The following is a 24562-nucleotide window of genomic DNA, read 5'->3' as shown; positions in this document are numbered from 1 at the left end:
TAGATCTGACCTTGAAATCATAGTCAAAATTTAGATGTTAAACCTTAGACGCTTGAGATTTTAAGTGATCGCTCGAAGGAGGTGTTTTTTTTAATGCTTGGAGCTGATTCTTCTCAAAGGTGCACAGTCGATCGATATTATCAATCTTTCTTTTTTAATTTTCATTAGACATAGGTACAACTTTTTGAGGAGAAACTTTTCAGTCCAAAGAATTAGAAAAAGCTAAATCAAAATGCTGACTTTTTGCCTTTTGCAATTTCTTGAAGAAAAAGAAAACATACAAGAAGAATCACAAAATAAACCTTTATCATCTGATCTACCATTTAGCAGGAACCTTGGCCTGGTCTTGATTAAGATCTTTTACATTTGCTTTTTTATGTCACTATCAATGCTCTTTCTCATTTGAAAACATGTTTTCCATTTGTAAACATTTGGTTCAAGAGGAAAAATCAGCCCAGAAAGTGTCCTGAGATGAACAGCCCTAGTTGGAGAATTAGCATCAAGGCATTTAAAGAGAAAACAAAGAAAAAAATCAGTAGAGTTCAGGTCTGCTTTACATATTGTTTATCGTATCACATTATGCCATTTAATAGCGCCTCAGCTGCAATTTTTAAATGGTTCTACTTCATCAGGAATGATCTGGCTTAAATTTGGAAATTAGATTCATTTTACTTTTAGCTTTGAAAGGCAGACAGACAGACACACACATATATGCACACAGCCTATTTTCAGGTTCCTAGGGAGCTACATTAAGGTCTGAGGCATGCTAAAACTAAGCATCCAAATTATGTCATCAGGGACAACTTTCATTTCCCCATGGTAACATGTCATACCTGCATTCTTTGGAGAATCAGTTTCCATCACTACAATGAACCTGTTCGGTCAGGTACTCAGTGGAGAGTGACTAACATATTCAATTAGTGGATTTTCCTTTCATAGAGTAATGATCATTTATTCATGCACTGATTCACATTTCCAGCACCATCATTTATTTATATCATCGATGTAGGTGCTTTTTTTAAAAAAAACAACAACCCAACAACTCCGTATCACTTGAGGCTGTTTCCAAGCATCCGAGGGAGGTGTATTTTCCAAAGGTAAAAGGTCCAGAGCATTTGCCCGGGCAAAGTTTTGACATATGTTGCAAAGACATGGATGGGTGGCAAGATCTCAGTGTAGCCGAATAAAATGCTCCATTCCGTGAATAATTCATCCTTCCAGTTTTCATGGACCGATGAACCTCCATGCCCTAATTAAGTTATTCAGAATGAAATAAGCAGACTCTAGATTGTGCTGCTAATATGCAGGATTCCTTTTTGAAAAATGTATACCATTAGGGCTTAATACTGAAAAAGGAAACTTCTCAATATGGCCTCTTTGCTAAATGCCAAAGCTAGATCATCCTCCTCTTCCTCCTCCTCATTATCACAAACAGCCTTTGAGTGCCCACTCTGTAGAGTCCCGTTTTAGGTGTGTGGAGCACTTGGGAGAGGACAGTACCACAGAGTAGGTAGACCTGTTCCCTGCCCACACTGAGCTTTCAGTCTAGAAGGGGAGACAGACCTCAGTAGATAGTTTAAAGATACGTACATAAGTGCCGTGGGGCTGAGGGTGGGTGAATACCAGATGCCCAAAGATCCCACCTATCAGATCATGGCAGATGCTCAACAGGGAGATTTGCCCACCCATTATGTCACGCCTGGGGGAACCAATCATAAACAATGTTTTACCTGGTGGAAGCTGAAGAACAAATGTCTCCTGGAAGCTTTCTGCCTCAGCTCTGCATCTCCAGCCTGATAGAACAAGCCCCCTAGCATCAAGGGTGAATTTGCTTGTCAAAGGTACTTGGTGACAGTGTTGAGCTAACCCCTATGAAACCTGAGCATCCCCCTTAGAAGTCCCATCACTGTGCAGTAAGTAAGCTCTTCCAAGCACTTAGTACAGTCCTCTGCACACAATAAGTGCTCAAAAAATACTATTGATTAATTGATTGTCTTAAACTACTGCCCTGATAATACAGATGGCATATTATATTGCTTCACGTTTATTTGCCTTGAATGATAATAGTTCCAAGTGTGGCTAGTTTTTTTTTGTTTTTGAAAAAGCCTGGTCTCTTTGGAAAGGAGGGAGATTAGAAAGGATCCAACTGGGCTGTGGGATGATAGGAACTATGCTTTTTAAAAAATCACCAATAGTTTTGGGTGAAGTATAACCTCTCTGGCCTATGGCTTCTTTTGAAGTCATCAGAATGCACTATCTGCATTAGCTTTCCAACTCGAATTACCATTTTATGTGGTTTGGTTAATCCGTTTCAGAACCTTCCTAATTATGTTTCCTAGCCCATAAAATGTAGTTTTCAAAGAATTACAAAGTCGTGGATGGCAATTCCTTCCCAGATGGCCAACTTGCTAGTGGGCCTGGAGAGATGAAAATATAAGGTCTCAAATAAACAGACGTGGAGCAGAGATTTCACGAGCTCACTAGAAAACAACACTATGGCTTCTATATTTTGGTTTAGGGAGTAGGATTGGTAATGGGGAGGGATAAACTCATATGTTTGTTCAATATTAATAATGATGCTAGCCTCACCACAAAGCACGGAATCGTTGGTTGATGGGTGGTGTGGCAGTCAAGAGAGTTCACATAGATTGGACATTTTAAAAAATCAGATTTTAAAATATCCCATCCTGAAGGGGGGGAGAAAAAAAACTGAATGGAACAAAGCAGATGGGGAGACGACTGTTAAGAGTTCACCCCAAGAAACAATTTGTTTCCAATTTTCTTTAGATCAAACGTATGGTGTGATCAAATGTACAATGTATCACTAGAGTTCAGTACTTGATAATGATTTGCTTGATAGATCAATGGGAGAGAAGTTACACTTCCCCCAAAACTATTGGTGATTATATATATAAAAAAGAAAAGCATATTTTTTTTCCTCATATAGCCCATATTGAGAAGCAACATGGCATAGTGGATAGAGCATGGGCCTGGGAGTCCGAAGGTTATGGGTCTAATCCTGCTTTGCCACTTGTCTGCTGTGTGACCCTGGGCAAGCTACTTTACTTCTCTGGGCCTCAGATCCCTCACCTGCAAAATGGGGATTGAGACTGAGCCCCTCAGGGGACAGGGACTGTGTCCAACCTCATTTGTTTGTATCTATCCCAGGGCTTAGTACAGTGCCTGACACATAGTAAGCGCTTAATAAATGCCATTATTATTATTATTATATTCTCTGTCACCCCAACAGCCCAGTTGGATCCTCAAAAACCTCCAGTGGTTGCCTATCAACTTCTGCATGAAACAAAAACTCCTTACTCTGGGCTTCAAAGCTCTCCATCACCCTGCCCCCTCCTACCTCTCCTTCCTTCTCTCTTTCTCCTGCCCACCCCGCATGCTCCGCTCCTCTGCCGCTCACCTCCGCACCGTCCCCCGTTCACGCCTATCCCGCCGTCGACCCCTGACTCACATCCTCCCGCTGTCCTGGAACACCCTTCCTCCTCACCTCCGCCAAACTAACTCTCTTCCCCTCTTCAAAGCCCTACTGAGAGCTCACCTCCTCCAGGAGGCCTTCCCAGACTCAGCCCCCCCTTTCCCTCTGCTCCCCCTCTGCTCCCCTCCCCCCTGCTCTTCCCCCTTCCCTTCAGCACTGTGTTCATTTGTATAAATTATTACCCTATTTATTTTGTTAATGAGGTGTATATCTCCTTGATTCTATTTATCTTGACGATGTCTTGTTTTGTTCTGTTTTGCTTTGCTGTCTGTCTCCCCCGTTTAGACTGTGAGCCAGTCATTAGGCAGCGATTGTCTCTCTCTGTTGCCGAATTGTACTTTTCAAGTGCTTAGTACAGTGCTCTGCACATAGTAAGCACTCAATAAATACTACTGAATGAATGAATGATTCTTTCTAATATCCCTCCTTTCCAGAGAGGCCAGCCAGACCTTTTGAAAACTATTATCATGCAAGGCAATTGAATGTGAAGCAGTGTAATATATCATCAGTACTATCAGGGCAGTAGTTGTCACAGCTCACTTGTCAGCTGTGTGACTGTGGGCAAGTCACTTCACTTCTCTGTGCCTCAGTTACCTCATCTGTAAAATGGGGATTAACTGTGAGCCCCACGAGGGACAACCTGATTCCCCTATGTCTACCCCAGCACTTAGAACAGTGCTCTGCACATAGTAAGCGCTTAACAAATACCAACATTATTATTATTAGTTTAGGTCAGATTGATGTACCCAAGTGTTAAACTCCCAACATGTTTCAAGTTGCAATGTTCAAGATTGGCCATATGAACTGGGAAAGAATGATGGAATCACTCACACGGACTAGATTTAAATTTCCCACTGAACTTTGAAAGCCTAGAGAGCCACTCAAATTCGATGGTCTCCTTTCCAGGATAACCCTAATCTATTTTAGTTAAACTATTTTAAGATCTATAGGTGGGGGGTCAACTCACAGAAGGTCATCAGTCGATGGGGATATGGTGTGGATTCCTTTAACGATCAAATAGTTTATTCAGCTTCACAAGCACCTGCACTTTACCACATCTGGACTGTAAACTCGATGTTGGCAGGGAATGTCTCCACCAACTCTCTTGTACTAAACTCTCCCAAACTCTTCGTGCTAAATAAATATCATTAATTGATTAGATATTTAGACATATCCTTAAATAGCAGCTAACATCTGCATTCCTTTCAAGCTCATTTTAAAAGTGATCACTAGCTAATACAATCACTAAATGGCTTTCTTTAGGAGCGACTTGAAACCCGAGAAGACACTCATGTTTTCCAGAACACTTTAACAGCCTGTCGGGTCTCCAGTGCAATAATACTGGCTATCAGTCAATCAATCGATGGTATTATTGATCGCTCACTGTGTGCAGAATACTGTACTAAGCACTTGGGAGAGTAAATTCATTCATTCATTCAATAGTATTTATTGAGCGCTTACTATGTGCAAAGCACTGTACTAAGCACTTGGAATGAACAAGTCGGCAACAGATAGACAGTCCCTGCCGTTTGACGGGCTTACAGTCTAATCGGGGGAGACAGACGGACAAGAACAAAGGCAATAAATAGAGTCAAGGGGAAGAACATCTTGTAAAAACAATGGCAACTAAATAGAATCAAGGCGATGTACATTTCATTAACACAGCACAACACAACACCACATGTAAACACATGTAAACACAACATGATTGTCATTATCAGTGGTATTTATTGATAATATTGCTTATTATGTATAGAGCACCATCCTAAACACTTGAGAGTACTGTACATCATCAATGATATTTATTGATCACTATGTACAGAGCACTCTACTAAGCCCTGGCCAGAGTACAATGCCATATAATCATCATCACTGGTCTTTATTGAGTGCTGACTATGCAGAGCACTGTGCTAAGAATTTGGGAGAAAGTAACAGAGTTGGTAGACGTGTTCTCTGGCCACAGTGATCTTACAGTCTAGACGAGTGTTACGGTAGTGCCTTCAGAATGTGGCGGAATGAACTTTGCTTGGAACCTTCGGCCCGATGAACATTATCTACCATACTAGTTCAGGCCTGGAATTTCGGTCTGAGCCGAGGTGGGCATAAGAATCTATCCTGTCTCTGAAATCTGAAAGGATTCTAGTTCCTGCTAGACTATGAGATCCTGTTAAATTGTACTCTCCCAAGTGTTTAGTACAGTGTCCTGTACACAGAAAGTGCCCAGTAAATACGATTGACTGAGTAGAGCTCAAACAAGCTCTAATGGTGGGGACCCAGAGATTTCATGAAATTCCCAGGAGTCATGTGGATAAGGAGTAGGCCAGGACAGAAATGAATACCTTAGCCTCTCATAATAATAATAATAATAATAATATTAATTATGGTATTTCTTAAGCACATATTATGTGTTTAGCGCTGTTCTTAGCATTGGAGTAGACACAAGATAATCAGGCCAGGCACAGACCGTGCCCCATGAGAGACTCCCAGTTTAATAATAACTGTGGTGTTAAGTGCTTACTATGTGCCAAGCACTATACTAAGTTCTGGGGTAGATACAAGATTGCACTGCATTCCCTAGGCTCACAGTTTAAGTAGGAGAAAGGATAGGTATTGTATTCCTATTTTACATATGAAGAAACTGAGGCACAAAGGAGTCCAGTGACTTGCCCAACATCACAGAGCAGACGGAGGCAGGGAGGGGATTAGAACCCAAGTCCCCTGACTTCCAGACTGACCCATGCTCTTTCCACTAGCTCATGCCGTTGTCCGTTTTGACTCTGATGCTTAAGTATAAGGTCCTTGAAGGAAGGGGTACAGCCTACTAACTCTCTATTGTACTTTCCCAAGCAACTAGCATAGTGTTCTGCATAGAGTAAGTGCTCAATAAATATGAGTGATTGATTACCCCAAGGATTGGTGCAGCAGAGTGGCCTTACCTGCTTCATTGGTAGCGTTCACCAAATGCTCTGAAAATTTTGAGGGGAAATTCAATGTTTTTAGGTGGGTAGAGCTGTTAAATCAGTTTACAGGGCAACATATTCCTTCTACTCTCTATCGGTTTTAATCGTCCACGTTTTTGGATGATATCCCATCTCTGGACCAACCTCTCAGGGATGTGGGGATAAATGATGTAAAACTATGTGCAGTATCTAAAATTCTTCAGATGAAAAGTATCAAATAGAGGGTAGGTATGAATAATAATAATAATGATGATGGTATTTGTTGAACACTTACTATCTGCCAGACACTGTACTAAGAGCTGGATATATACTACCAAGAACTATGTTGGAGAGAACATTGCCCATTTTTCAGGTTTAATGTGAATGAATAAAGCTCAGCATATAGGGAAGCAACATGGCTAATTGGAAAGAACACAGGCCTGGGAGCCAGAGAACCAGGGTTCTAATCCTGGCTTGACCACTGGTCTTCTGTGTGTCCTTGGGTAAGTCATTTAACTTCTCTGTGCAACAAGTTTCCTCACCTGTAAAATGGGAATGAAATCCTACTCCCTCTTCCTTAGTCTGTGAGCCCCATGTGGGACAGGAACTGTGTCCCACCTAATTATCTTGTATCTAATCCTAATGGTTAGAATGGCGCTTGACATATAATAAGTGCTTAACAAGTATCATGATTATTAAACACGTTGCCACCATTAGGGTCGAAAGAGGCTTTAAAAGATTAAAGCAGCCATACGGACCATGTTTATGATTTTATATTCACAATGTTCATGAAACCTGAGACCTTGGTGGTTTGAAATGCCTACAGTTTTTTTGTATTAACTGTATTGTGTCACTGTATTTCAGATTCTTTGTGTGACAGACACCATATCATTCAGCATAAACGCTTTCAGAAACTAAGCTTCTCCATATTGTGCTGTGGTGGGGGATGTGTCTACCAACCCTGCTATATTGTACTCTCCCAAGCTCCCAGGACAGTACTCTGCACACATTACCAGCTCAATAAATGCCACTGATCAGTGACCTGTTAACTAGAAGTTCCAGTCACAGGGTCAGGTTCTTAGAGTTGCAGGGAATGTGAATTTGGCCCATAATCTGTCAGCTTCCTCACATTTGTCTTCCACTTTCTCAAAAAAAAAAAGCAAAAAAAGCAAATGGATCTTAGAAAATCTATTGTAACACACCCTCTTACAGTATCGTTTCAAAGGCAAACCGATGGAAGAGAGTAGAGGCAACAGGATGTGGGTTGCCCGAGAGGCGTAGACAACTCAGCCACATTGCTTATGTTGACATCCCCGACTGCTGAGATGCTCGCCTTTGACTTCACACTCAAAACAGCTGATCACCCTGAAGAGCACCAATGTACTTTTCAAACCTTGGGCTCTAATGTCACAGCCTCTCTCTTTTAACCACAGAGTCTACAAGGCCATAAAAGATATGTTTCATGGTACTTTTTCTCATTAAGACCTGTTTTCTCCCCTCAATATACGCTCACACGTTTCAAGGAATTGCAAGAACAATAACTGTGTTTGCCATCACTCCCCTGGCACAACAAGAACGTTTTGAAGGGTCCTTGATGTTGTTTCCACCCCTAGCGATTGTAGGTAAGATTAAGGTATGCCTCGATCTGAAATATCAATATAGAAAAAAAAAGCCTACTGGGTCAGGAAAAAGCCAGGAAGGTGCAAGGCACTCAATGAATTGAGGACAAATAACATTAAAAAAAACCACCAATGAAAAAAACTAAAGGCTTCCTTGTAATTGGTTTTGACCTTTGATTTTTTTTCTTTATATGGTGTTTGTTAAGCCCTATGTACCAGGCACTGTACTAAGTGGTAGGAGAGATATAAGTTAATCAGATAAGACACAGTCCAAGTCCCATATAAGATGTACAGTTTTAAACTCCATTTTACAGTTGGGGTAACTGAGGTACAGAGAAGTTAAGTGGCCTGCCCAAGATCATACAGCAGACAAGTGACAGAGTCAGGATTGGAATCCAGATCCTTCTAACTCCCAGGCTTGTGCTCTATCGACTAGGCTACACTACTTTGAGTGTGTAGGGTTTTCTGGCTGTAAGCTGCTACAAAATTTTCATTTTTTTTAGACTTTAATGCTGTATTGCATCTGCAAAGTAACATATCATTTTTGTATCTTCTTGTGTATGCAGTTCAACAATTCTCCAGACCATCCTGCCCAACTTCCAAAAGGTTTCTAAGATCTCTTCTTCTATGAGGAGTCTTTGCTGAAATAATAATAATAAATGTGTTACTTGTTTAAAACATACTATGTTGGATTCGGTCACATAGAATCCCTGTCCCACATGGAGCTCATGGTCTAAGTTAAAGGGAGAATAGACCTTGAATCCCCATTTTAGAGATGAGGGAACTGAGACACAGAGAAATTAAGTGATTTGCCAAGGTCACTCAGACAGCTGAGTACAAGCCCGGGGTTTGAAAAATACAGATTAGAACCCAGGTTCCCTGACTCCCAGGCCGGGGCTCTTATCAATACTCTGAACCTTAACAATTCCCAGCAACCTCATGCATTTATTTATATGTCTCCTCAGCAATTGTGCATATTTGAATATTCTATTGAACCTTCAACTTTATTTCAATTCTACCACTTTTGAATTTTATCTGTGTCTGTCCCCTGCATCAGAACGTAAGCTCCTTTAGAACAGAGAATGTCCTTTGTGTCTTTTGTACTTCCTAAGCGCTTAGCATAGTGTACTGATTTCAAGACATCCTCAATAAATGCCACGACTTTTACCACTCATCTCTCTTTTCTCATTTTTAACTCTCACTTTCTCATTGGAACTATGCTTCTGAATGTTTTATACAGATCAGAAGTGTTTCAAGGGCAGACAAGTCATCTTTTGTTTAGACCTACTACAGTGCTCTGCTTACAGAAGGACTTAAGCACTGTTGATATTGATAGAAAGAAAAGCAGGAGGCCGACTAGGGTGTTGCCTTAAATCATAAAAGCCGAGTCGGTTTCAGCACTCAAATTTCAAACCCAGAAGATGAATGTGATCCGTGGCTGCTTCCTGCTTCCACGCGGCTTAGGGCTCAGCTCAAGTGGAGATGGGCCAGAGGGGTTGGGCCAGGAGGGGCCCGACTGATGGTTCATTACCTTTCTCCTCGGCTTCAGTCTATCAGGCACTGACCCAGATCTCCAGCGGAGTAATCCTGCTCGCTACCTCTTGTCATGCAGGAACAGACTATGTTTAAAAAGGATGAGAAGCCAAATCAGAAAGCTTGAAGAGCTAATTCTATAGAAGGAGAAATATACATTTCTAGTGAGGTGTGATTTCATTATGATTAAGTCCATCAACAATCAAGGCTACTTCCAGGAAATCAAAATCTCTAAACCAGGGACCCAAACTACAAGTGGATTATAATAGGATTTTACTCACGGCAACATAAAGAGACTCAAATCCTGTGATGTTTTCCAGGAGGGTTTGGAAACTATGCTTCTAGTTGCTGGCATTCTGCTGAGAGGGATCAGGAGCTTGTTTATTTGAGGTTTTATAGCACATTCTCTGCCACTCACCTCTGCCTTGAGGAGGACAAACAGGGAGAGGAAAAGGGAAGAGGGGGAATTATGGCAGGGATCCCATCGTTGCCAGCCGAGAAGCTGATCTCTGCCTGGCCTGTTCCAACACTGGCATATAGGAAAGCGGGCTTGGTTTGAGGAGATCGGAGGACCCCGGTGAGCAGAGCTCAGGCCTGTCAGCTCGGTGTTGCAAATTTTTCCTTTTAGCTGTTTTGTTCTGGACTGAGAGGCCTCATTATTACCCCTTATTCTTCTTAACAAAAGGCAAATTTCGTCACCTGTCTCTATTCTTCCTGCAGAGATTACTGAAGAAAACAGCACTTTGCCAAGCAATCGCCCATAATAAAACGTGAATTCTGGCAGCAAAGCATAAACATGTTAGGAGCAGTTTGCTGAGAAGTTCAGGCAGTCATTTTCTCTGCTCCATTCTGTGCAGAATAAAAGATCCCTGTCTGCCACTCTCTGATCAAGGCCATGACAACTGGATACTGATCACCTGAGAAAATTCTATTCAGAGAATGCAAATTCCCTTGCCATTTTTCTCAATAAGACTCAGTAGAAAAAGGTTAAGATTAAAGCCAATTTGAAAGACAAGGGTCAACCACTGATATTTTATTGCCCATATGGTCACACCAGACTTGAATACTTAATGCCTCTCTCAAAAACAGCTTAGAAATCATGGATAATATGCTTTTAATATTTTATGCAAGGAGTGGCTGTCATTCAACAAATGGAGCACGGGAAGAATGATTTTTTACCATATTTATTTCTAAGCTATTGTCCCTATCGGCAATGACTGCCTGTGCTGCGATTCAGGAAATGAAGCAGCTCAGAACATGCAGTGCTAGCAAACATCAGGAAATGTGAGCTCTGACCATTCTCCAACCACTGCATACAACAGACATCATTAAGGCCAGGGAGAAACATTTGTTCATGAATATACATTTGGTACATCTAAATGCATTTCTGCATGAATATTTATTGCATTCATGGATGGCAACTGTCGTATATTGAAAAATCTGAACAAGTTGGAAGGCTTCCTTGAGAAACCTGTATGTGGCATTTGTGTTCACAGATATTACTGGAAATGTATCTTTTTTAATTTTTATTTTTTCATTTGGTTGGGATAGATAACGTACTCCTTGGGTTTATAATGAAGCGGCCCATTAGACGGTAGAGAAGAAGATGTAATATAAAATGAAAGTAGATTTCTTGGGAAATGGCTGAGACAAATTCTAAATCTTCTTTCCCATACTATTTAAACCATATTTGTGTCTGCTATAGAGCTTTGGCTTAATGAACTGAGAACTATGATTTTTTTTAAGTGGTATTTGTTAAGCGCTTTCTATATGCCAGGCACTGTATTAAGTGTTGGACTAGATACAAGCTAATCAGGTTGGACACGGTCCATGTCCCATATGGAACTCACAGTCTTAATCCCCATTGTATATATTGAAATACTAGCACATGGACCTCTGCCCATATGAAATTTAGCATAACATAGCAGTATTAGACAACCTAGAGGATATTAGGCCATTTTCCCAGTGGCCTGGGTAGTACATTGAATTTTTTGAGCTATGCTGATGAAGGATAGAAGATGCAGTGGCATCTCCAGCCTGTACTTAGCTTTGTTTTCACTTACTGTCATACAAAATATCACCAATTTCCAGAAGGACCATTTCTGCAAACACTACCTATTTGTCTGATATTCTAGGAATGTGCTGACTTGCTGATCCCTGCCCTCAGAGAGCTTACAGTCTAGCAAAAGAGTCAAAAATGTGAGGGGAAGGCAAAGAAAGGATCTGAACTTTTTGCCCTGAAGAAACATAGCCCAGCTGAACTCCAGTAGGTCACTTAATGGATGAGGAGAAATACACATAAAAATGTTTAATAAATAACAGACTGGCTGCAGGAGAGCCAAGACCTTTGTGAGGAGAAGTCTTTATGGAGTTCCTAGATGACGCTTTTAGTCTCTCCGATATTTAGGTCCTTACTCTTCTCTTTTGGTCAAGCTGAGACTAGAGAGCGCGCTTATCTGAACAGGCAGGAGTTTAAAGTCACCATCGTGGTGGTGATGGCAGTAATATCCATTTTAAATGTCTCGGATCTGGCTCCCCCCGTCACCTGCTTGCGCTTCTGGGAAAATGCATTTTTTCCATTCTGTCCCTGTCATTAGCATTTGGAAATCTTAAGCCTATTTCACTGTCGAGCTCAGACCAGCGGGCAAAAGTTTTGATTTTTTTTGGCAGGCAAGTTTTTGGGAAATGTTCTGCCAGTCGGGTAGTCTGGGCCTCTAGCTGAATACCAGGACAGGAGCATTCACCACATTCCTCAAGCCTCGGTCTCTTACCCGGCACTGTGGGCGTGTCCTGTGGATGGCCCTGCTGCGCCAGTGGGTCATGAGAATTGATGTCCGGGCATCTTCACAACCGCACAAGTCCACTCCTCCGACACAAAGACTGGGAATCTGTCAGGTCTTGTTTTAATGAAACACGCTCAGTACCAAGGCTTATTCACCTTTTCTTGAAGTACCCTTTTAAAATCCAGTAGTTCAAATCTTGAAATATTCTCCATTGACTTTATTTCCATTATTTCAGAATCAAATAAAGCTACTCTTTTAGCACTCCTTTGTACCAGATGAACTAATCCTTGACTACTCTGAGGCTTATAGTGTGCATGTTAGCTAGGCTTGCATCTTTGCTTAGCTAAGCTGTTTAGATATACACCTCTTATAACATCCTAATTGCCTCCTTCAGGGTTTCTTCTCTTTCTTGGAATCATTTTCTCCATTTGAGCCTTCTTTTCCCATGCTCCTTTTCATTTCTGTGACACTTAGGTCGTTAGATCTGTCCCCTTTAAGAACCTGATAGGTACCACATCCTTATCCCCCCCACAGCACTGATGTACTTAACTGTAATTTATTTATAGTAGTATCTGTCCACCTCTCTAGACCATAAGCTCCTTTTGGACAGGGAAAGTGTCTAATAACTCTGTGTACTCTTCTCAAGCTCTTAGAACAGTGCTCTTCATATAGTAAGTGTTTAAGCAATGCTGTTATTACTATCCATAAGCATATTCAGAAAGATCAACATGGCTTCAGGCCAGCTGCAAGACACAAAAGATGAACAACCAGATGAACTGGAAACTCTCCTGCATGTGTATTGTACTCTTCCAAGTGCTTGGCACAATGCTCGGCACATAGTAAATGTTCAGTCGATACCAATGATCGATCTGTGTATTCATTAATCAAGGCACATTCTTGCTTCATTCTCTGTTTTATTATGAGGAGTAAAGAAGCTTTTGAAGACTTTGTTTTTCCATGAAGTGGAAAAAAAATCAAAACGAAGAGAAGCCCCATGGCCTACGTGGATAAAGCATAGGTCTGGGAGTCAGAAGGACCTGAATTCTAATCCTGGCTCTGCCTCTTGTCTGCTCTGTGGCCATGGGCAAGTCGCTTCACTTTTCTGGGCTTCAGTTACCTCATCTCTAAATGGGGTTTAAGACTATGAGCCCCATGTGGGACAGGGAATGGGTCCAACCAGATTAGCTTGTATCTACCCCAGTGCTCAGAACAGAGCCTGGAACATAGAAAGTGCTTAACAAATACCATAAAGAAAGAAATGTCCACCTACATTTTGCCACAGTGAAGCAATGTATCTGAAAATGATATATAAGAGATGGAGAAACAGGTTAGGCAATCGCCCCAGTCCTTACCCCAAGCTGGGCCTTAAACTGAGAGTGGGAATGGAAGGTGGAAATATGTGAATGGAAGCACTGCCCAATAAACACCCTGGAGTTTGTTCCAAGGCCTCTCAGTCCAGGCTGAAAGTTGGGGCCGATTCCAGAGAGGATCTCAAGGAAGTCATTACTGCTTCCGAGTTGCCTATTGTAAACTTTGTGACCCGCATCTGGACAGTGACCTTTGTGCGCTGATCTTTCAATCTACATTCGTCTTTGCTGCCTTGGAAGGTTGTCTGTCCTTTCCTTAAAAGTGACCTCTGCCCACTTCTTGGTCATTGTGGGCAGGGTAGTTCTGCTTGCTGAAGGAGAGGGAAGAAGGAGAAGAGGGGTATGGGGTAGCCTCAATGCCTGCCTCTCTCTCTCTCCTCAGGGTCTAGAGCCAGTTCTATATACAGACAAGTGGCATTTCCAAGTGGATAGAGCACTGGCCAGGGAGTTGAAAGGATCTGGGTTTTAATCCTGTCTCTGCCACTTGTCTGCTGTGAGACTTCGAGCAAGGCACTTAACTTCTCTCTGCCTCGGTTATGGCCTTATTCCCCATTTTACAGTTGAAGGTGAGTCCCATGTGAGACATGGAATGTGTCCAACCTGATTAGTTTGTATCTACCCCACTGCTTAATACAGTGTCTGACGCCATAATAAGCACATAAATACATAAAAGAGTGCTTAGTTCATCGCTTGGCCTGTAGTAAGTGCTTAACAAATACAATTATTATTATTTTTATTATTCAGGCATCCCACGATACATTTGAAAGATGATTGCTCTGAAGTGATTAAAAGCTCAAAGCTAATAGCTATGCAACCTCAGGGCAGATTATGGAGCATCGTTGAAAGGGGTTCTGTGTGAGTGACAGCTGAATTCTGCACTATTTGAAGGTCTCAGATAGCTTTACAAAGTAGCATCACACTATTCATATTTCCAAAGTCCAGCGGGGAGCTTGCCAAGGCGTGGATGATTATGATGAGATAAACATTCGAGAGGCAGCAATCTCGGCTTAAAGGTAGGTGGAATACACAAACACACACATCCACCTGTGCAACTGTGTGTCCTTTCATTCTGAAGCACAAAACTCTTTGGCAGAAGTTCAGATCTGGCCCATCAAAACGCTGAGAGGGCACAACTGAAACCGTGTCTTCTCCTGCATCCTTTTTAAGCATTTATGTTCAATTATAACAGCTCTTGTTCCATATTAAGAAAACTAGAACATTCCTTAAGCCTCCTTCTTCAGCCCCAGAAACTGTGGCATCTTTGGGGCTGTGGAAATTAAAACCTAAAAGGGAAGCGAGTCCCCAGGGGAAACAAGCTTCAGTTGCAATGTGTTCTTACTGCAGTCTTAACTAAACCCTTTGTCCTCCGGAAAAACAGAATGCCTTTCAAGCCGTCAATAATAGCTACAACAATTATAACAATTTTATTTGAAAGGCTACTCTTCAAAAGTAGTCGCAATACTGCATCTCCATAGATAGGATCAGTGAATTATATGTTAAATATACATAAAAGCCCACTGAAATCTTAAACGGAAAGACATTTAACAGGAGCTACTTCTAAAACTAAAGCACGATAATCTTCTTTTAAACGTCCCCAGTTTCATTTATTACACCTATTTGCTTTCGTACTTTCTCTTTTCACACAGAATATAATAGGTGGCCTGAAGCTACTGAAAATGAAATAACTTTTAATTCTGTTATCTCAGAACTTCTACTTTGGACACTCAAATTTGACTCCTTCCACAACTGATGTTTCCATTCTTTAGTAGAGCCTTGTAGGTAGTTATAATGATGTTGGTATTTGTTAAGCGCTTACTATGTGCAGAGCACAGTTCTAAGCGCTGGGGGAGATACAGGGTCATCAGGTTGCCCCACATGAGGCTCACAGTCTTCATCCCCATTTTACAGATGAGGGAACGGAGGCACAGAGAAGTTAAGTGACTTGCCCACAATCACACAGCTGACAAGTGGCAGAGCCAGGATTCGAACTCATGACCTCTGACTCCCAAGCCCGGGCTCTTTCCACTGAGCCATGCTGCCAGGTCAGCATCTGGTTTATCTGTTCTACACAAATTACACCGGCCTTACCTGAAATGACTGATGCTACTCTTTTTCTCCTTCTCCCAGTGATTGCCTCCTACTGGTCCCATATCTCTAGGCTGACTGGACCCAAGAATTTGCCTGTACCGGGTGTCCAGGAGCTCTCTCACACAAACACCATCCCATCGAAGTAGTGTGACTTAGTGGATAGAGTATGGGCCTGGTTGTCAGAAGGATCTGGGTTCTAATCCTGGCTCTTCCACATGTCTGCTGTGTGACCTTGGACAAATCACTTCACTTCTCTGTCAACCAATTACCTTGTATCTATCCCAGGACTTAGTATAGTGATTGCCACACAGCAAGCACTTTATACCAGTTATTATCATTATTTTTACCATAGAAGGGAAGGAGAAATTAGAGGCAGAATACAATTAACTGTTTGAAATATCTTTGATAGAAATTCAACAGGCCTATGGAAAATTAATCAATCTCAACTTTATTTTTGTTACATCTTGAGCGTCTGAGTGTGGACTATTTCTTGGCTGCTCTATAGTCACTTAAATCTTCTGTGCCTCAGTTTCCTCATCTATAAAATGGGGGTTAAATACCTGTTCCCCTAATTCCTTAGACTGTGAGCCCTATTTGGGACAGGGACTGTGTCCAATCTGATTATCTTGTATTTACCTCAGCACCTAGTACAGTGCTTGGCATATAGTAAGTATATAACAAATATAAAAATGATGATAATCACTATTATTTACATTCATCACCAATCTCTGTTGTTTACCTCTAAAACTATAATGAATAGAAATTCTGAACACTTGACTCCTAAATCTACTGGAGTACATTTTGTTCAAAAATGTCCAGACTAAACCTAGAATGAAGTCGAAGTAAACTGAACATACTTTCACAAATGAACATTACTATATTCGTCACCAAATATAGAGTCAATGAAAACCTACTAGCTAATCTACTACATTCTTTGGCCAAAGCAGGATCGGCTTCTGTCGCTTATTCTCTAGGGCCAGCCCTTATTTATAGGAACAGTAGCTATAAAAAGTTTTCTAAAACAGGCCCAGAGAAGTTAACTTTATTGCTAAATTTATTTGTGCTGATACATAACTGGAACACACATTAAAAACCGAAGAGGACAAAAAGAATGTTGCAAACAGAAAAGTGGTTTTGCCAAAGTAAAACAGATAAAACAAAATCATGATAATCTCATAGAAGTCAAGCAGAATTCCTCCTGAAATGTTTTAATCCTGAGAAATCTGAGTCCCAGATTCAGAGTCTATATCTGACTGTGAATACCTTCAGAACAATGATATTTAAACTCTGACGATCACACCGAAAAGTCCAAAGGGAATAATTCTCCAAAAGGAGGTCAAAATCCTGCTTGAGTCCAATTATTAAAACTGAGCAAGTGCATTGGTTGAAATGGAGGAACGATGGCTCTGTTACTTTAAGAAAAGGGAGCTAGCACTGAAGACCAAGAAGACGATAATAGTAATGAAAATAATAACCATCATAACATCTGTTAAGCACTTACTATGCGCCAAGCACTATACTAAAGCGCTGGGGTAGATACAAGATAATCAGATCCCATATAGGGTTCAGAGTCTAAGAAGGAGAGAGAACAGCTATTGAATCCCCAATCTATAGATGAGGTTACTGGGGCAAACAGAGGTTAAGTGTCTTGCCTAAGGTTACCCAGTAGACGGGTGGCAGAGCTGGGATTCGAACCCAGCCCATCATCTCAGGGAGTACAGAGTGCCCCAGCGTTCCTAGCCAGGTTTCCCTTGCAGGGATATCGATTTGCAGCATGTTCACGAACAGGATTTCAGGCTGCCATGAATTCTAGGAGCACCAGGCTGGGATTCCTCACTTGAAAGGGGGCATGGTGAGAGTTTTAGAGCAGAGAATAGAAAGGAGGTGGCCGGGGGGCGGGGGGGGGTGGGGAGGGACAGAGAGAGAAGAGAAGGAAGAGAGGAGGAGAGGGCAGGGGAGGGAGGAGGAGAGAGAGATACTGCACATCCTCCAGGCTGTTTTTGTCATGGTGTTCATCAAACCTTAGGAAGTAGCATGAGTCTTTCCTGAAGCTTAAAATTAGATGGGCACATCCTCCTCTCAGCGGGCAATGAAGTGTCCCTGGGCTTTGTCCTTTTTCCCCCAATCATCAGTTCCTATGGTTATAATTGAAGGTAACATTGTTATTATCATGATTACTATATTTATTTAGTAGTCCAAGGGGCAGGGTACTATACTATCCTGTGGGGTAATTGCAAGAAAATCAATAAGACATCATCCCTACCTCCTTTTTCTACAAAAATGTTCAGTTCATATTTCTCCACTCCTGAAGAACCGCCAGCGATTGCCCATTCACCTCCACCACAAACAGAAACTCTTTACCACCGGCTTTAAAGCACTCGGCCACCTTGCCCCCTCCTACCGCACCACTCTCCTACTACGACCCAGCCCGCACACTTTGCTCCTCTAATGCCAACCTCCCTTCCTATACCTTGATCTCATCTATCTCGCCTCCGACCTCTCGCTCACGTCCTGCCTCTTGTCTGGAATGCCCTCCCTTTTCGTGTCTGACACATAGTGACTCTCCCCACCTTCAAAGCCTGATTGAAGGCACATCTCCAAGAGGCCTTCCCTGACTACGCCCTCCTTTCTTTTTTTTCTACTCCCTTCTGTGTCTCCCTGACTTGCTTCCTTTATTCACCCCTCTCTCAGCCCCACAGCACTTATGTATCCATAATTTCTTTACATTAATGTCTGTATCCCCCTATAGACTGTAGGCTCATTGTAGGCAGGGAATGTGTCTCTTATATTGTTTTATTGAATTCTTCCAAGTGCTCAGGACAGTGCTCTGCACACAGTAAGTGCTCAAGAAATTCGATTGACTGACTGACTCTGACCCTGCTGCCCGAAATCTGCAGAGTTGACAGGAAACAAACTGGTTAAGTTTCTGGCAAGTAGGTTTTTGCTCTGTCCTGTGAGGCGCTCCACCGCGCCCCCCAAGGGGTTGATGATGATGATAATAGTATTTGCTAAGCACTTGCTATGTGTTAAGCACTGTTCTAAGCACTGGGGTAGATACAAGCTAATCAGATTGGACACAATCCCTGGCCCACGTGGGACTCACAGTCTTTATCCCCATTTTACAGATGAGGTAATGGAGGAACAGCAAAGTGAAGTGTCTTGCCCAAGATCACATAGCAGATGGGTTCCAGCCATCGCCAGATTCTGGCTCATTCTGGTACTTTCTGAAACTCTTGCCAGCCTTTTAGCTAGGACTATTTGGAAAGGTTTTAAAGTACACACCTTCTATTACAGCCTGTCTTGAGGGCCAGGAACCACATCTTCTTTATCATTTATTGTACTTTTCCAAAGTGCTTAGAACAGTGTTTTGCACAAAGTAAGTGTTAAATGAAGTGCCACTGAATAATGAATGAGATGAGGGGGCACGAAGTCCACAAAAAGCAGTGTGGGCCATTGGAAAGAGCACAGGCCTTGGAGTCCGAGGACTCGGGTTCTAATGCTGACTGGCCCAAGATCACACAGCAGTCAATTGGCAATCACAACTTCTCTGTGCCTCAGTTTCCTCAACTTTAAAATGGGGATTCAAAACCTGTTCTTTGTCCCACGAACCCCATTTGGGATGAGGACTGTGCCAGACCTGACTTGTCCATGCAACTAATCCAGTGTTTTTTACAGTGTTTGGCACTTAAATAGCACGATTAATCTTATTAAAGAGCAGAGTGCTTTTTTCATGGGTTTCAGGTAGAATACAGAAATAGCTAATCTCATAACATTAAGGTGGTGAATGTGTGTGGTAAACTAGAAATATTTATTGTTAAATCAGCTGGAAGCCTTTATACTTCCCTTCGCCCACACACATTTGTCCTCTCTAGATGGGACAGCAACAACAGGCTAACCAAAGTAAAGGCTCACTGAAAGTTAGCAATTACACACATTATGGAAACAATTATAACAGGAAGTTAATAGGCAAAACAGGACTACATACTATTAAACCTCATGATTTGAGGTTTAAAAGGACTGATCATCATAATCAAAGGCTAAACTGAAAAATACCCTCCTCATCAAGTCCCATCAAGTTAGTCGAGATGAACTAAATATCCTCCAGGTAGAAAGAAGTTTAATCTAAGACTCTCCTTGCACGAGCTTGTGGCAAGACCATCTCCTCAGGTGTTCCATTGTTCACTTCACCTCAGGAAATCAAAGGAATCCTAAGCCTTCCCTGAAGTTCTTTGCCATAGAATACTCCTCTTTAGAAAATTAAAACACCATCAGTGACCTTTCCTCCAGGACCATACAGATCTCATCCTGGCATCGAAGGTAGCTGATAATGTGGGAAAGAGGCCATCAGATTATTAATAGAAACCCTCACTTACATGAATACCACCATTCTAAACATTTTGAAGATTGGTTTTCTAGAGACGTTTCATCGAATCATCACTCTGATACCTACAATGGCAGGATCTTAGGTTTCTGCTAAATCCCAGAAATACAAATTGAATTGTGTTCCATCTTATCCTCCTCCTCCAGTTTCCCCTTTGCGATAGCCACAGAGGAACTGTCAATTACTGTCAATTAGTCTGGCCATTCCTGTCTTGTGAATTTCAGATGCTTCTTAAAATGTAGTACCATGCAAACAAAAATACAGAGATAATAAAAATAATGGTGTGGTTCAAATGCATGGGTGTTAAAAAAAGGAGGCCATTTTGAGTAAGCAAAGTATTAAAATAAATGTGGTTTCTTTCATTTTCCCATTTCAAATATTTCTGGAACAATTAAAGACATTCTTTGACAGAAAATCTGTAGAAAGAAGTGCAGTGGGGATATTTTTTTTTCTGACTAACGAAACTGGTGCTACGCTGACCGCCAATCTCCATTATGAGTACATCCTATGAGGAACACTGTCAAAACATGTTATTCATCTCTCAATATTTTACCTGACTCTCAGTAAAAAGAGTGGCTATTTGGAGAAAGTAGTACCTGAAAATTCACTTTTCTCTTCCTTTCCCAATAGCTGATTGTTTCATGGAAAGTATTTACATAACATGATCCTGCCTAGAAAATTACAGTCATCTGCAGAGCAAGGAAACTTTGACAGCCTGAAGATGTAGTAGGTTGCTAATATTTTCAGTTTTCCCCCTCTTCCGTATATGGTGCCAAATAATTCATATAAGGCAATGAAACAACCAAGTTAGAAACACAACCTCAGAAGCATGTGGAAAATAATCAGAATTCAGGGAATGAAGCCTGCTAGGCTAATTAAGGAAGATCTGTTTGGCTATTCTCTTCATCATCAAGAAAAGCATTGACCCTCAGAAGTAGTTCCCAAGCACTGGACAACCTTTCCTGTCAACTGAGCAATTTCCACTGCCAGTGAATTAAGCATTCTCCTACTGTAGTGATAGGAAAAGAAAAAGTTAGATTCTCCCAGTGTCTAAGGCTTCTTTGGAAGCTACACAAACACTTCTGGCCTTTAGAACACTATAAGCTGTGTAAGTTAGGAGAAGCCTGAGACCTAGTGGTTAGAGCACAGGCCTGGAAATCAGAAGGTCATGGTTTCTAATCCCGACTCTGCCACCTGTCTCCTGTGTGACCTTGGGCAAGTCACTTTGCTTCTCTGTGCCTCAATTACCTCAACTTTAAAATGGGGATTAAGGGTGTGAGCCCCATGAGGGAGAGCAACTGATTAGCTTCTATCTACTCCAATGTTTAGAACAGTGCTTGAAATGTAGTAAGCGCTTCACAAATACCATCATTATTATTATTATTATTGTTATTATTAATCCCTGCTCCACTACTTGTCTGCTGTACAACTTCCCCATGCCTCATTTACCCTCTTCTGTAAAATGGGGATTAAGACTGTGAGCCTCATGAGGGACATGAATTGTATCCAAATTGATTAGTTTGTATCTACCTCAGTAGTCAGTACTGTGCTTAACACTTTGTAAGCACTTAAATAAAAAACAACAACAGTGGAGATCATTATAAGTTATACGTAGTGAGCCTCCCTCCTCCACTCCAGGGTCCCACTTGCCATCCCTCGTCCCTTTAACCTGCTCATCCGGAGTCTAAACAAACGTCCCTCCCCCTCAGTCCTCCTTACAATCTTCCAGCACCTTCCATCCCTCACTCAGCTCTATGAGCATATTGATAGGCGGATACCTTATTCTATACACATTTCCTAGCCCACACTGCAGTCCATTATAGGCTCCCCACTACCATCTCATCGCTGACTCTGGGGGAATAATGACATTATTCCATCTATGGGAAATCAGTTTATTAAATTCAGGTCTGTATTAGTCCCATGAAGTAAACTGAGATGTTTATCTGGGTTATTCGAAGGGAAAAACAAACAAAACACACTTCCAATTAGATCGAGATCACCCTTGGTCTACTTAATTTATCAATAGAGTGTGTCTTTTTCTGGGTGAATGATAGCTTTTTTTACTCTGTCAAGTTACGACTATTGAGGCACCCCAAAAAAAACAACACGGGTATTCTCTAAAACATTGCTTCGCCCCACCCTACCTTTAAATGGGGATTCTTTGATGCTTTCCTGTAAATTGAACATGCCCAAGCCTGACTTGTGATATAATATAAACCTGAATTTTATAGGTAAGACTTCAACTCAAGTGAAGTCTTGCCTGCTGCATTTGCTGCAACACTTAAGCTCAAGCTCAAATCGAAAGGTCTGATGAGGGATGTGCACTTGGTCTGTTAAAATCTTCCACGCCCACAAGGCAACATAGCTAATCAATTTTCCCATGTGCTAACATTTCTTTCAGTTTGGGAAAAACCCAAAGTATTTGTAAGCAAGGCAGCTATAAGATTAACAACTTGACTACATCACAGAAAATGGATTTGGCTACCTGTCAAATGTTAAAATACGAGGCACACCTATTTGTGGAATTGAGCAACCTAATATTCATTTGCTTACTATAATCCCAGTTCTCTTTAACAGTGGGGCTGGCCCACACTGCAGAAAGTAGGGCGAATTCTATGTGTCACACTTGACATTAATTTTATTTTGAAACTTCTGATAACTTCCACACCCACCGTCACTAATTTCCACAAGAATAACGTATTTTTAGTTGTTTGTTGTACTTTTTATATATAACTCATGCAGATCAAAGCAAAAAAAAAAATCAGTAAAATCCTCGAGACTGGAATATGGTAAAAGAAGGGGCCAGTGGAAGTCCATTTTCTACTGTGCTAAATGCTGGGGTGGGAAAAATACAGTCAGATAAGACACAGGCCCTGCCCCACATAGGGTTAACAGTCTGGGTTGTTGGGGGAAAGAAGGAACAAGTATTTAATCTCCATTTTATAAATGAGATACACAAAAGCTGAGGCACAGAGAAGTTGAGTGACTTGCCCAAGATCACACATTAGGTAAGTGGTAGAGCTGGAATTAGAACTAGGGTCTCCTGCCCTTTTTTTAAAAAAAACACTGGTATTTGTTAAGCACATACTATATGCCAGACAGTATTCTAAGCATTGGAGTAGAAACTAAGTAAACAGGTGGCTCACAGTCCATGCCCCACATGGGGCTCACAGTCTTGATCCCCATTTTACAGATGAGGTAACTGAGGCACAGAGTAGCTGTGTGATTTGCCCAAGGCCACACAGCAAGACAAGTAACAGAGTCAGAATTAGAATCCAGGTCCCTCTGACTCCTAGGCCTGTGCTGCATCCACAACATTAGAGAAGCAGCGTGGCTCAGTGGAAAGAGCATGGGCTTTGGGGTCAGATGTCATGGGTTCGAATCCTGGCTTTGCCACTTGTCAGCTGTGTGACTGTGGGCAAGTCACTTAAGCTTCTCAGTTACCTCATCTGTAAAATGGGGATTAACACTGTAAGCCCCACGTGGGACAATCTGATTCCCCTGTCTACCCCAGCGCTTAGAACAGTGCTCTGCACATAGTAAGCACTTAACAAATACCAACATTATAAGGTCATGTTGTTCTCTTGTGTTCTTTCCACCAAACAACACTTCTTTCATATAGAGATGGGGATGATATCAGGTTTGGAATTACTCCAGAGAATCTTTGGATAATTGTCTGTTGGCGACAAGGTTGTCCCTGCTTTTTCCTTAAGCAGGAATGGGCAAGAGAATGGGAAGAAGCAACATCAAGGCCTACAACTCACAGGCCTTATCCTCGATGCTGTGGGATCCTTTGTCTTCCTCCCTCCATCCTGTCCCCATCAGTTTTGCATCTGCCTGAGCAAGCCCTGACTTCTTTCTCTCTTTGAGCTCCAAAATACCCTCTACTTAGACATTATGCCAATTTAAGACAGGCCTCTTCCTCTCTCGATTGTAAATCAGCAGCTGTAGGTTCTTGCAAAAGCATTTATCAGATTCAAATAGGGAAGTAGCATGACCTAGTGGAAAGAGCTTGGACCTGGGAGTCAGAGAACTTGGGTTCTAATCCCACTTCTGTCACTTTCCTGCTGTGTGATTTGGGGAAGCCACATAACTTCTCTGGGCCCTTGTTTCACATCTGAAAAATGGGGTTTAAAAGTCTTATTCCTTCCTATTTAGACCATGACCTCCATGTGGGATAAGAACCTGGGTCCAAACTGATATCCTATGTTTATCCCAGCACTAACTATATGACAAACATTGCACTAAGTGCTTAATAAACATAATAACAATAATAATATCTATTATTCAAATGGACAGGGAATAGAATTTTTTAAAAATACAAATCCTATAAATGACTGAATCCCCTTCAAGCACTGA

At 41.7% G+C, this 24562-nt stretch overlaps 1 long non-coding RNA gene across 4 annotated transcripts in view; it reads right to left on the bottom strand.

Annotated features, from left to right (window-relative positions):
• Window positions 1-8542: 8542 nt before the first annotated feature.
• Window positions 8543-24562, bottom strand: part of LOC103170784 — a 28454-nt gene continuing 12434 nt past the window's right edge. The window contains exons 2-5 of one of the 4 annotated variants that reach the window (XR_005660737.1): window positions 12356-12481; window positions 9866-10004; window positions 9583-9670; window positions 8543-8692 (exon numbers count right to left, since the gene is read on the bottom strand). This is a non-coding gene — a long non-coding RNA (uncharacterized LOC103170784). Of the gene's footprint in view, window positions 8693-9582; window positions 9671-9865; window positions 10005-12355; window positions 12482-17843; window positions 17958-24562 lie in introns of all 4 variants that reach the window. The other 3 variants (XR_005660739.1, XR_005660738.1, XR_003764401.2) reach the window with 3 other exon arrangements.

Source organism: Ornithorhynchus anatinus, chromosome 14, assembly GCF_004115215.2.
Source record: "Ornithorhynchus anatinus isolate Pmale09 chromosome 14, mOrnAna1.pri.v4, whole genome shotgun sequence".
Lineage (NCBI taxonomy): Eukaryota > Metazoa > Chordata > Mammalia > Monotremata > Ornithorhynchidae > Ornithorhynchus > Ornithorhynchus anatinus.
The sequence above is the reverse complement of the archived record's forward strand: the minus strand, read 5'-3'. Positions and strand labels throughout refer to the sequence as shown.